This window comes from Ambystoma mexicanum, chromosome 4q (assembly GCF_040938575.1).
Source record: "Ambystoma mexicanum isolate Mex_15411 chromosome 4q, UKY_AmexF1_1, whole genome shotgun sequence".
NCBI classification, from domain to species: Eukaryota; Metazoa; Chordata; class Amphibia; order Caudata; family Ambystomatidae; genus Ambystoma; species Ambystoma mexicanum.
In genome coordinates this window covers 1,092,710,491-1,092,725,510 of record NC_090928.1, presented here as the reverse complement: position 1 = coordinate 1,092,725,510, position 15,020 = coordinate 1,092,710,491, and positions in this window count along the sequence as shown.

Genomic DNA, 15,020 nt, shown 5'->3' with positions numbered 1-15,020 from the left:
CTTCTCCAAGCAAGGAGTTGTTGATAGATCTCTTTTTTTGGGTGGTGCCTCCCTCTGGAACAGCCTCCCTGAAACTTGAGGAGAACCCTCTCCGGTTCCGGTAGCACATCAAGACCTTCCTCTTTGCTTCTGCTTTTTCTCCTCCTCCCACCTGCTGAACTCCTGACTGAAACTGCACTGGTCACCTGGCTACCCTCTAATCTCGGGCCCAGGTCCCCACCCCTGCCAGCTGCACTCCTGCACTGCCTTCCAGGAAACCCATGCACTTGGGGGATGTTTCTGTATCCCTACAGCCCCACCAGCTCTTGACACCTCAGGCCTGCACTTACCCCAGCACTTGCCACTAGCTGGCCCCACTTTTACCTACTGTTCTATTCATTTTATTTATTTACTGTTGATCCTATGTATTGCCATATCATAAAACTATCCCTCCAAATCTTTATGGTTAGCCATGTTTCTTGAAGCAAGATTAGATATGATTGATCAAAAAAACGAACTTGCTTATCATCTGACATAACATTATTAAATCCTCTGGTATTCCTTGCTAGAAGCTGCAAACTGTCGAAACCTATTACTTCCCCCAACAAGTCCCGTCGGTTCTTGCCTCAGCATATCCAGTAGACATATCCAGTTTGATAGACTGCTGGGATCTGCTCTAGTATCGATGTAGTCAAGAGCTGGGCCTATCCGTGCAGAGCCGTCCTTAATGTCACTATTTCCAAGCGTTTACTCCCTGGTTTTACTCTTTACATGCCTATTGGAATTACTATCTTTTGTTTGTAAAAGTGATTTCATTTCTGCTCTGTCTAGATAGACTAGACAACCATATTTTAGAATTGCTTGTTTTTCTTCTAAATGTTTTTTTTACCATAAACAAGGATTTCAAGTGCACTTCCACTAGATCTGTATGAGCGTGAAAGGGGAAAGTAATGTATTCAACGTCTGCTGTAGTGAGTCTATGCAGGGCAGGTATTTCATTCAATGATCTTAATAGATTTGTTCTATTCAATACAATATGGAGTTCAAGATATGGGGGAAAGGTTCAAAATATATTATCTTTCCTGCTTCTTTCACTTGGGATATTTCAGGACAATTCTTTCTGGGTCTATTAATAGGGAAACCTCTCTTTATGTGTCACATTTGTTTTCTTAATTTTGCTGAGACCCCTATCATTTGACTCAAATAACCTGGACAGACGTCTTCTGTCTCCCAATTCCCAATTACGTGGTTCAGCACCATCCTATTATGTTAATTTCCTAGTAATAGGTCAGTTACAATATGATGCCACATTTTAGATTTTGTTTTTTCTTTTCCCCGGAATTAATATTCTCTAACTTTCCTTCCAAAACAGGAAACCTCATACTAGTACATTTGGGGTAGTTATGAATGGCAGGCCATTGATCTTTAGCCATCGTCTGCCCGGAGCTCTTGTTATGGGGCTCGGAGCACAGGCTTCATGTGGTGCAGAGCAGCACCGTGCATAGAATATGACAAACGCAGTTCTGTTACTTCACGGGCCCCACTCTGGTTTGCCTGAAAAGGCACAAAGCCGATTTTCTTCTCCGCGTGATAATGCCACACATCGTAAGTGAAATTAACACCATGCACACCTGTTGGGTGTCCTCACCCACGTTTAAGCTATCATGCCACAACATTTGGTGCTGTGGGCTTAGAAAATTCACGATGGCGGAAAACCCACATGTGCGCCGAAATCCAGGAAAGCTGCGCAGTTTGTGCGCACACCAAAATGGTTGCCTCACTTGCCACCCACCAGTGCGAGAATGAAAGGCCGGGTTGCCATGAGGGAAATGGGTTGCCAAAGGAAAAACAGTAGCGCCGGTTAGCTTCAAAGCGCTTTAAAACCACCATTGGACTACCCACACAGTAGTCTGAAACCATTGGGAATGGCAATGCTGATTGCCAAAAGCAAACCCATAACTGTGGAGAATTCATTTTGTTAAATCCCAAAAATGGGTGCAGTACCAGTACTCACCACTATCCAAAAGCCGGCGTTTTAAAACCACCCTGTGTTTCTCTGAAGGCAGGCTCAAAATGCCTATTTTCAAACATTACAATATGTGCAAAATATTCACTGAACACCAGCAGACATTTGGCAGAATGGAGATTTGTGTGCTTACAAAATCGGGGAAATGAAGAGCCCAAAACAATGCTTATAACAAAACTGCTATGGAGTCAGCAGTTTAAGTTGCACTGGATTTAAAGACACTAAAATCGAAAATGTTTAGATTAAATGAGTGACCTATGTTTGGTGTCACATGCCTTTGCAATTGTTTAAATGTCATAGTTTAAACTTAGAATCAGCATTCTAGCTGCATGTGTAAAATTGCAAGTTAATTTAAAAAGCAACAAAAAACATGACAGTTAGCTGAAAGTCTGGCTTAAGGAACTGAAGTCTGCCTGGCAACTACCCCCATCAGGAGTGAAACTTGAGTCACAACTGTGTTCCCAGGCCATCTGCCTTTTGCTGGCCACACTAAGGATATGCCATCTATATGATAATTGAATTACCTGTGCTCTACAGGAGCTCTGAACAAAGCCTGTCTTGACTCAGGCAAAGGTTTTATTACAGCGGTCGTAAAATGTAGCTTCCTCTTGGCAGAAGCTGGGAGGGGCACTGCCTGTGAGAGCAAGCTGGCTTGGCAGAACTGGATAAACCAGTATTTCCACCATGTGACCTGGGAAACCACACCCCTTTGTAGCCAGAATATTGTTTAGAAAAAGATGAATAACTCATGGTGCGGACATGTGAACATTTTATAAATGATACCATAATTCTTGTGATTTTTCTGCCCACAGTTTAAGAGGTTTTTAGAACCGGTGGTATGTTCAGGGGGGTGTTAGCGGAAAAGTGGATATTACTCTAAAAGTATGCATGTTAAAAATCTGAAACTTCATCAGTTAATGTCCATACTCCCTGCGCACATGTATGTAAAGTTGGGTCAATGTCAAAAATTGAAAAATCAGTTAAAAAGTCAATTATGTGCCATTTCTGAATGCAAGCTCTTAGAAACAGCAGATTTGGACAGAGACATGGCTAAATTCAGCCACACCATGTATATGTAATTTCAAGCAACTGTGTAACTGTGAAATATGTATTTTGTTATCAAATATAGAATATGTGCAATCTGACAGGGGAGTGTCCTATCTGCAAGTCATAAAATGACATCACTCTGACTCACAGTTCCTTCCCCAATCAAGTGAGGAATGGAAATTTGACCAATGACAAGGGAGAGGGGCAAGTTTAGTTATGACCAACACACACACCCACTTGCAGAACATATAAATGGACCACTGAAACTTAGGTAGAGACTTTCAATTCCATCTGCCGCTGGAAGCTCTGCCGGAAAAATCCATACTTACCTCCATCAAATTTCAAAGAGCCAACACTTAGACTCCAAGATAAACAGAGACTTCAGAACCTTAACCAGAAAGGCCACTGCCAGCAAGAGTATTTGTCAGCAGGCCTAAAAATATTTTTGCAACTGAACTCTTCAGACAGCCGGGTGAGCCGTCTGAATTTTGCCAAGAACTTTTGCAAGAACCCGGTGACAGAAATATCCAAAGAGAAGGCAGGACCCGACCCAGAGAACCGGTGCCTAGCAGAGACCAGGCCATTGTATCCAGAGTGCTGACCCCGATGTTGTGAGCAGTTCCAGAGGCCAAGCGCTGTGAGCGGAACCCGGGAAGACCTGACCAGATCGTGACAAAGCCGCCTTCCTGTTTAAAATCTCTTGTGAGTACCGCCAAACTGTACCAAACCAAAGCTCTTAGTTTAAATTCATCTAATTCAATCTATTTAACCTAAGTAGAACTGCCTGATAGCTCCAAATCTGTCACCTGTCATTCTAGCTGCAAAATCTGTCACTTGTCATTTTGAGCTTTTAAAATTTCAAATCTGAAAAACGACCTTCACAAAATCGCTCATATCTCCGCGACCGTTTGTCTTAGAGACTTGCAGTAACTTTCCTCTGAATACTTAGAATCGTGGCTTTCCTACGAACCTAGAACCGCATTCCTAACCCCTATAGTTTTACCGCAATCGCGGAACACGCATCCGCAAATTTTACCGCGATTTGCAAATTTCTCCTCGTGTAAAAACAGCTGCTGCTTGCCTTCCATTTGCCAGAAATTCGTTTAACCTGCTAATCATTCCTGAACCATTGCAAGAGTGAGCCTGAGCTAATATTAACTAGATACCATTCACCCTGAACCTCTGAAAGGGAATTAAAAGCATTTTAGCATACTTTTCACTGAATTGCCAGCACATATCAAAGCATTTTGCCTGTGTTTTAAACTTCTGTTGTCTAAGCTTGCTGGGGTGAACTGAATCACATTTGATTGCATTTCTGAGAACTGTGTGTTTTCCTTCCATTTCCTTGCCTTGCATCAAGGGGGGGAGGGGATTGCCAGAGAAAAGTGATTACATAGTTTTGTTGAAATCATATTGAGTATTTTCTGTACTGCATTCATTGAATATTGCATCCACCTGAGCTTACATAAAGCATTCTGTACCACCTTCTTCTTTTGTTCCTATTTACCAGTGTGCTATCTTATCCATTTCATGTCAACTCATTAGTGACTATAAAGAAGTGTGCTAGTGCCAGATTCTCCGTTGTTAATATTTATCATATCAGATTAAGTGTGATATTCAATTATTAATTTATTATAAAGTGTGATCTATATATCTATTGTTTAAATTATCAAATAAACCTTTTAATTTGCAAAACAGAACTACTTCTTGGCTCAGTGGGGTCAGGGGGATTCCAAGAGAGGGGTGTTATATAGGGGTAGTCATCCAGAACACATGAACTGGACATAAAGATATGTCAATAAGGGTTTTCATTCAGTATTATAGACTAGGCGTTGACTTAGCTGTAGTGTTGAATTGAATCCTCTTACAAACTGGGGGCTCGTCCGGGACGTTTGGGTTAGAATACCACTTGTGCAGCTTAATACAGTGTGCTAACTGACGGGATACATACATCCGGTCGGATCACCACGCTGCATTACGCTGTGAAGCATTCCTCAAAAGGGACACTCCAAGAAAAGTTCTGTTCTGCAAAAATAAAATACTAACTTCTGTAAGTCAGGACAGAGACCAATCTCTAGAATGACGACCTTGGTAGATATGAAAATAGCCAGAGAGCACTTCTTACATAAACTATTTGTGAGAGGTGAATGGGCTGAGCAGGGCCAGGATGCCTGGTTGCAGGCCATCACGCGACAGGTCACTGAAACAGGGTCAGACTCATGGAGAGATCAGGGTCCATTACATGTGGCCCTGAGTGAACTATATATGGCTCCTAAAGCCAAAGAGGAACACAATAAGATTGCCAGGATAGCAGCATACCTGTACCTATATATGGGAGACATGCAGGATAGATGTGCTGAAAGCCAAAATCTGGCAAATAGGCAACAGGTGGTGTTAGAGAAGGTCCAATCTGACCTGGTCTCTTCTGAGCAGAGGCTGCAGGGGAGCCAGGAGTCAGAAAATGACAGCAGGCAGTACATCATTAAAATAAAAGAGGATATGGGCATCCTACAACAGGAAAAGACAGACCAGGATACCAGATTTCTGGCCCTGCAGAAGGAGCACCAAGACAATTTGGACTCCTTACTGCAGAACCAGAAAAAGTTGGAGCAACAGATCAATTTCAACAGGGCATGCGCGGAGCAGGTAGTCACCCTGCAAAGCCAGCTAGATAGAGAGAAAGAGGAGAGCAATAAACTAATTCTGAAAGACCTGGATACCCAGGCAGAGTTTGATCAGGAGCGCCAGAAAGCTGGTGCCTTCCAAAGGCAAAGGGACGACCTGGCAGCACAGATGCAGGCTCTCAGTCAGGAAAGAGACACCATAGGCCAGGAAGTCTGCCATTTAAAAAGGAAAATGGAAGAAAATCACCTGGCCCTCCAGGGGCTGGGTGACCTCCAAAAAGAAAACCAGAACTTGTTAGAGCACACCAGGAGGGTGGAGGATGCTCTAGCAAGAAAGGAGCAGGCCAATAGGGACACAGCTCAGGAGGTAAACCTCCTGCAGCAAAGACTGGCCCAGTTCTCCAGGACCAACCGAGAAGCACAGAGGGAAAATGAGGCCCTCTGTCAACACAATGATAGGCTCCAACAACAGGTAGCGATGGAGGAGAGACTGATAGAGTCTAGTAAGGCCTTAACTGAGGAACTGAAGGCACAAATGCAGGCTCTTGCATTGCAACAGGGAGCAGGGGCGGATAGAAATGAGGTTCGCTGGGAAATGGAAACTCCGGAGCATAACCTCAGGAGCCCTAGTACCAGAGGCCCTCATACCTCTCAGTCCCTGGACTCTGCCACCCCCATGTCCCCTGGCGCACGTGAGCACAGGGCCACAGGGATGGCAGATTACTATCCAGCTAAGAGTATGGGGCTCATAGGCCAGTACCACCCAGGAATGGAGGGGTGGGCATCCGGGTATGGGCACCCAAGTACAGTACAGTTCAGTGGGGAACCCCAGGAGAGTAGGCCCCTTAAGGACATCCTGAAAACCTCTGCCCAGTTAGGTCAGTGGGGGGGGGAACCCATCAAATCCCGGCAGCAAGGAGGAATCTGAAGACTCCTCTGAACTGCGCAGGACACAGGAGACCAGGTCCCCACATTCTGCCAGCCATTCCCAGGCTCGCAGAATCCGGGAAAACCTGGAAGAACAGACGGGAACCTCTGGGAGCAGTGCCTCCGAGTCCGAGGACGAATGGACAAGGGTTACCCGAACCAAAAAGGCCAATAAGGCAAAAAGGGCCTTGCTTAAGGACCCCTTCAAGCAGATTAAGGCGATCAGGAGCGTCATCACGCCTTACCATAAGAACGCTAAGTATTCTGTTTGGGAGCACTTAGAGTTGTTTGAACAAATGATGGAGACTTTCCATTTGAAGGACAGCCAAAGCTGTATTCAATATGTAAAGTGGAACTTCTCCCCGGAATACTCCAGTTTCTTTGCGGGGCTGGAGGACCAAAATCATTTAAGATGGTCCACCTATAAGGCGGCCATCCTGAAACATTTTTCCATTCATAGAAATCCTCAAGAGGCTCGCAAGGCAGCCTACAATTTACAATGTGGGGAGGATCAGGCCCCACAAGAATTTGTGCAGGAACTGAAACGTGCTTTTGCGCAGACCACCAGAAGGGTGCGCACAGACAGTAGAGAATTCATTAATACATTTTTTCATGCCTTGCCCAAATACATAATGACCCAGCTCGTGAGGGATTTTCACGAGAAAAGATCTTTAGACTGGGTCATTGAACAGGCTACCCGGATCTATGAGGTGCAGAAACCGGTAGATAGCAAAAGTAATGCCCAGAAAAACCCCAAAGCCAACACCACCCCTGCTGCTGCCAAGGTGGCAGAGGTAAAGGTCACCCCCGTTTTGGATTTGGAGATGGGGGGGCCTAAAAACCTACCTGCACCTAATAATGCTAGGCCCAGGAGGTCCTCGGGTCAGTCACAGACAGGGAGCCAAGGAGGCAGCCCCACAAATGGGGTCCCTCGCTCTCCTGATTATGTAAGTCCCCGTTACAAGGGAATTCGACCCATCCTGGGTTATGTGTGGACTCCTCCAGCCCAAGGGGGGGGATCCAGCCAAGCACCTAACCCAGGGAACTTCCCTCCAAACTTCCCACAGGAGGGCAGAAATTTACCAAACCCTGGGCAGAACTTTTTCCCCAGATATCCACCCGACTTTCAGCCCCAAAACCATCCATCCTTCTTTCCCCAATTCCCTGAGCCCAGACCACTGAATCCGGGAGAGGGGAGGCCAAGGGTGGAGGGGTACCCAAATCTTCCCAACCCGGGGTATTACCAGAGGAGGGACAGCTACCCTTCCCGGGATCAGCCCAGGGGAGAAAACAGGGCCCCGTATCAGCCTGAGCGGGTTTCCCAGTTAGAGCGCCAGGTTCAAAACATGGCGCGGGATCTGGGTCACATACTGAGGGCTCAGCAGAACCCTCAGATGGGCGTGCCGGCGCAGAACGCACCCAACTCTGGACCTGGTGCTCCAGAACAATGACGGGGGCAGCAGAGGGGGGGTAGGAGAAACCAAAGACCCAAACAGACTCAGTTTGAGGAGGAGGTACAGATCTTCCAATTGGAGGGAGAGGGATCCTCAGAGGATCCTGGGAAAAGGATCTTCTCCTTCAGAGAGGGGGGAACTCCTCCCAAAGAAAAATGGGTCCCTAGGGATGCAAATCCAGACTGGGGAGATGTGGAGACTGAGCTACCGCCGCCCACCATCTCATCCCAGAACCAACAGCAAGAAAATCCCCTGGTTCAAACCCATCCTGGGGACTGCCTCCAAAAAGGGGGGGGGCGGCCCAGAACTGGAACCAGGGGAACCCACAATGGCTCTGATATCCAGTTGCCAAATTTTTCTTTCAGATTCCCAAGGCTCTCCACAGAATTCTGCCCAAATCTCTTCGCTAGCGATGTCCAAAACCAGAAAATTAGCCCACCAGTTGTCCAAAAATGTACATTATCTGTGCCTCCTTGAGGAGAAGGAGGGAAGATATTATGCCCCGGTACAAGTACAGGGACAGGGTACAATTTTGGCACTGGTGGACACTGGATCTCAAGCTACCCTTCTGTCCAGAAGGGCCTTTGACGAACTGAATGCAGGAAGGGGAGAGAATTACCAAATTCCTCTCACCTCTCTTCCTGCGCAACTCCAGAACTTTGACGGGAAGGAAATTCCCGTCGAGGGGACGGCAGATTTGGACATTAAAATTGGGCGACATAAGTTGAAACAACCGGTCATAGTTGTGACCCCAGAGGGCACCCCTTGTTTACTAGGGAATGACCTCCTGAGAAGGTTGTCACCCCTAATAGATTGTGTAAACAAGGTCCTCTGGACCCAGACTAGCCGACCAATAAAATTAAAACAGAGTGTCAACCATGTTAGTTTAAACGGCACCTGCCACATGGTTGAACAAAAATCTGACCAAGTAGAATTTCACTTCCAGAATAACCAGATTCCAGATCTGACAGTAATAGCAGTAGGACAACAGACTGGTGATGGGGGGTCCTCTCTATTTCTGAAAATCAACCTTCCTTCCAGTCTAAAGTGGTATTCCACGCTGGAAGGAAACACTCTGAAATTCTATACCAATCTACAATCTGAAACTCCCACTCCTATAGTCCAGAAAGATGTGAAATCAGCTCAGAGCCCGGCTGATATTCAGCAAATTGGAGAGCAGTTGTTCATCCCTGTTCAGTTAAATGATGGGAAGGACTCTGTTCTCGCTCGAGTGTGTGTGAACAACGGTAAGAGCTTCATCAGCGAAGCCATGTTCCGCCAACTCCCAAAAGATCCAGCCATTCCCACCTTCAAACTGATAGACAAATGGGAAATGGACCTGGAAGCAACTAATTCCAAACATCTCCTGCCAAGCAGGTGCATGCTCAAAATCTCCATTGGCAACAAGAGCATAGTCCACAATTGTTGGGTCGTGCGAGACGTCACTGCCGCCTTTTACTTAGGCAGTGACATTCTCAATCGCTTTGCCATTAGTTTGGACCTAATAAACTTCAAAGCTTGGTCCCGATTAGCGGATAATCCCATGGGCTTTGATGATCCAGAAAAAGCATTTAGGTCGGCTCAATTGCTACCTTATGCAGTTGAAATTCAGGTTAAAGAGGAAGTCACCATCCCAGAAAGGACCCGACAATTCTCCCTGGAAGTGAAAGTTAAAAGGGGACAAGAGTTGAAAAACCCTGATGCTTACATACATCTAAATGCTTCTCTCCAACAGCAAGGGTTGGGGGTAAACCCAACTCCATTAGTCAACATAGAACATGACACCATTCTAATAGAGGTGGATAACAGCGACTTAAAGAGTATTACTCTAGCCGCAGGCACCATTATTGGAATGGCGGTTGATGACCGACATTTCTCCATTGACCTTGGAAATGAACTGTTAGGACCAATCCCCAAGGACTGTTTTGACAGTGACAGTGATGACAACGCAACACCAGACAGGACTTTTACCCGGCATGGGGGGAACTTCCTGGTGTACACTTCTTGCCCTTATGGTAAGGAAGATGTGACTTGTGACTTCAGGAGGGAGGAGGTGATTTTCCAGGTCCATGAGGGCTGCCTTTCCCACCTGAAGCCTCCAGTCCAAATCAGCACTCTGACCAGGGACTTCTCCACCCAGCTGGAGGAGGCCGCGGAGATAGCCAAACCAGAAGTCTTTCCAGGCTTCAGGCAGATGGTGGAAGAGAGAGTCAACCTAGCTGATGCCTGTGTGACTCTGGAACAAAAGCAAAAGTTGAAACAAGTTTTCTTGGATTTCCAAGATCTCTTTGCGGTAGACTCATATGACTGTGGTCGCACTGACATCCACACAACCACAATCCCCACGGACCCTGGCATGACTCCTGTGTTTGTGAAGCAATATCGCTTGCCTCTCGCATCAATGGAGTCCCTTACTGAAATAATTAAGAACCTTGAGTCCCGGGGAATAATCCGTCCAGTCCACAGCACCTTCAATAATCCGGTGCTGGGAATATTGAAGCCAAACGGCCAGTGGAGACTCTGCGCCGACCTCAGGGAGCTCAACAAACGGGTCCATACTTCCCGATGGCCTCTCCCCTACATTGACCAAGGGCTGGCCCAGATCCAGGGGTCACAGGTATTCACTGCAATAGACCTGACCAATGGATACTGGACTGTGCCTGTCAGTAGGGAGGACCAATACAAGCTGGCTTTTACCTTTGGGGGCCAGCAGTACACCTGGACCCGGACTCCCTTCGGATACCTCAACTCCGGCAATGAATTCAACATTTTCCTACATAAGGCCATGCCCGACCTGGGTGCGAGGGGTAACCTGGCTTATGTCGATGATGTCCTCATCAAAAGTTCATCTGTGGAGGAACACATAGCGGAGATCCGTTATGTTCTGACACAGTTGAGGGCCGCCGGAGCAAAACTTTCCTTTCAGAAAGCACAGTGGTGTAGAACCCGTGTTAATTTCTTGGGGCATGAGATTACTCCTCAGGGCCTCTGTCCCCAAGAAAAGAAAGTGGAAGCACTTCAGAAACTGAAAGACCCCACAACTCTGCGAGAACTAAGGAGCCTCCTTGGACTGACTAATTACAGCAGAAAGTTCATTGAGGGCTACGCAGAGATCACCAGACCCCTGATTCATCTCCTGAAGGGGGGGGTCAAGTGGGAATGGGGTCCAGAACAAGCCGAGGCGGTAAAACAACTCAAAAGAAGCCTCTCACAAGCGCCTTGCCTAGCTTACCCTGTCAGAAACAAGGAGTTCTTCCTGGAGACAGGGTTCTCTAATACGTGCTTGACGGCAGTATTATACCAAAAGCATGACAAGGTCAATAAAGTAATCTCCTATGCGAGCAAAACTTTATCCTCTGTGGAGGAAAAATTCAACGATTGTGAGAAGGCACTCCTGGCAACGGTGTGGGCATTGAAGAATTACCGCCCGTTTATCCAGGGGGAACACATCATAGTGGAGACTCCACACCAGCCTCTGCAATATCTCCAAAGTGACAGAATCCGGGCCGGAAATGTGAGTAATTCCCGAATTACTTCCTGGATTCTGTCAATGCAAGGCTTTCCTGTGGAGGTCAGATATGGCCAAAACAAGAAGAGTCCCCTCGCGCAAGGTCTGGCTGACTTGCATGATTGTGCCAGAGAAAACTGTCTCGAGGACGAAAGTCTAAAAATAAAGGACAACATGGAGGCATACCTTAATTCCCCCCACAAAGTCTTTGAAGAAGACAAGTGTGAGGGAATGCCCACTGTGTATGTGGATGGATGCTCTTACCATGTTGACAACAACGGGGAGAAAGAACTGGTGGCCGGCGTAGGGAATGCATGGGTGAATGAGTCCCCAGAACCCTCCGCTGGATACAAAATTGGTCCCCGAAGTAGTCAGGTGGCAGAATTGATGGCTGTGCATCAGGCCATCCTCACTGCTGTCCAGCATCAACTCTGCGAACTGGTCATAATCACAGATTCGGATTATGTACGGAACGGGTTCGTGGAGCACCTGGTTAATTGGAAAACCAGAGGCATGTTATGTGCTAACAACAAACCCTTGAAACATGGGAAGTTGATCCAAAACATTGATGATCTGGTCACCTCGAATGAGATGACCATCTATTGGAAAAAGATCAAAGTAGAGGGACCAGACAAAACTGGAAATGACTTAGCTGATCAGCTGGCCAAAACCGGGGCTATCCAAGGGGATCTAATTGAGATTGAGTCCCTGTTGGGGGAAATCCAGGTCACTGCTATCACTAGGTCCCAGACAAATGCTCACAATGATCTTCCAACTGTACAATGGAGTAAGGAGACCCCTGATGCTGATTTGATTACTGCTCAGAAGGGGGATCCAATAATTGGTAAATTTTACCAGCACCTTGAGGACCCTGAGAACTTTCCCCTGACGGATACCGATTATATTGGGAAAGAGGACCTAAGAGTGTTAATGAAATGTCCAAAAATGTTCCGAATCCAAGACGGTTTGCTGGTAAGGAAATCCAAAGCTGGCCACGATCAGTGGGTGGTTCCTACCTCATTCCGAAGCCTGATGTTAAGTCACGCCCATGATGCGGCCACTGCCGGTCACAGGGGGTTTCACACAACATTGGAAATCTTAAGAGAGGTTGCATACTGGCCACACATGGGTCAGGACCTCGACCAATACTTGAAGGGGTGTCTTGTGTGTGCACAATTTCAGCCATCATCCCTCACGCACCGCGCGCCTCTCCAAAAGAGGGGGATGACACTGCCATGGTCAGATTTACAAATCGACTTTGTAGGCCCCGTGATTCGCTCGGCTAGGGGGAATAAGTACATGTTGACTGTGACATGCTTGTTTACCAAGTGGGTGGAATGTCTCCCAGCCCCAAATTGCAAGGCAGAAACTGCAGCTGCCTTGATGATTAACCACATCTTTTCCCGTTTTGGTCTACCTCAAAGGATTGAGTCAGACAGGGGTAGCCACTTCACCAGTGAAGTAATGACAAAGATGTGGGAGATACTGGGGGTCAAGAGAAAGCTGCATATTGCTTATATACCAGCTTCTTCTGGGGCAGTAGAGAGATATAACCGGACAATTGTGAGCATATTAAAGAAGTTTGTGGCAGATTCTGGGCCAAGTTGGGATATCAGATTACCTCTGGTCCTAATGGCCATCAGATCTACCCCTTCATCTGCAACCAAAATGTCACCATTTGAGTTGATGACTGGGCGCAAGATGGTGCTTCCGCAGCATTTGCTCTACAGGACCCAAGAGCAGACACTAATAAATGCCTCCACTACTCATGAGTATGTGGAGAATTTAAGGAAACACCTCCAACATGCTTTTGCTTACGCTCAGCGGAATCTAGAAAGATCAGCTGATAGCATGAAGACCCACTATGACCTGAAAACTTCCAGGAAGGAATATCAGGTGGGAGACCGGGTCTATCTATACAACTTCCAAAGGAACCAGGCGAAACAGCGGAAATTCTTGCCTACATGGAAGGGACCCTTTGAGATCATCGACAAGATCTCTCCTGTGGCCTACAAAATCCACATCCCCAAAGGTCCTTTGGCAGCGGGGGAAGACAAGTGGGTACACATAAACCAGTTGAAGTGTTGCCATCCCAGGCACGCTCTGCAACAACTGGAGGAATCCTCTGGAATCCTAGCGGGTACTGTCTCAGACTAATTCAGTTCCAATCATAAAACATACCACATCTAGTCTCTAAATATTGTGATTTGCATGAAACTGTCTCTTAGTTATACTGTTTTTTTATCAAAATAAGAATGTAATGTTTCGTCATGATGAAATGCATATGCTGTCCCACCATCTCAACAGTGGTGGAAAAACGTCTATGAGTAGGTATTGCCGCTCTTCCTTTGTCGTCCTAGGAGAAAGAAGACCTTGAGACTGGCCAAGGAGGACGATCCGGAGACCGGGAACGAAGATCCAATGGGCCCAGTGGACCGCCCAATACTCCCATCAGGACTGGCGAGGAGAACCGATCGATCAGTACCGGATGGAGAAGAAGATGCTGAACTGTGCCATCTACAGAGTAGGAAGAAGATTATGCGGACAGACTGGTGCGTGGGTCAAAACCCTTGGGCACGCGACTCCCCATCGACTCAAATTCAAAGTGCAGTCACGTGGGGGGGCTTGTTGGGTGTCCTGACCCACGTTTAAGCTATCATGCCACAACATTTGGTGCTGTGGGCTTAGAAAATTCACGATGGCAGAAAACCCACATGTGCGCCGAAATCCAGGAAAGCTGCGCAGTTTGTGCGCACACCAAAATGGTTGCCTCACTTGCCACCCACCAGTGCGAGAATGAAAGGCCGGGTTGCCATGAGGGAAATGGGTTGCCAAAGGAAAAACAGTAGCGCCGGTTAGCTTCAAAGCGCTTTAAAACCACCATTGGACTACCCACACAGTAGTCTGAAACCATTGGGAATGGCAATGCTGATTGCCAAAAGCAAACCCATAACTGTGGAGAATTCATTTTGTTAAATCCCAAAAATGGGTGCAGTACCAGTACTCACCACTATCCAAAAGCCGGCGTTTTAAAACCACCCTGTGTTTCTCTGAAGGCAGGCTCAAAATGCCTATTTTCAAACATTACAATATGTGCAAAATATTCACTGAACACCAGCAGACATTTGGCAGAATGGAGTTTTGTGTGCTTACAAAATCGGGGAAATGAAGAGCCCAAAACAATGCTTATAACAAAACTGCTATGGAGTCAGCAGTTTAAGTTGCACTGGATTTAAAGACACTAAAATCGAAAATGTTTAGATTAAATGAGTGACCTATGTTTGGTGTCACATGCCTTTGCAATTGTTTAAATGTCATAGTTTAAACTTAGAATCAGCATTCTAGCTGCATGTGTAAAATTGCAAGTTAATTTAAAAAGCAACAAAAAACATGACAGTTAGCTGAAAGTCTGGCTTAAGGAACTGAAGTCTGCCTGGCAACTACCCCCATCAGGA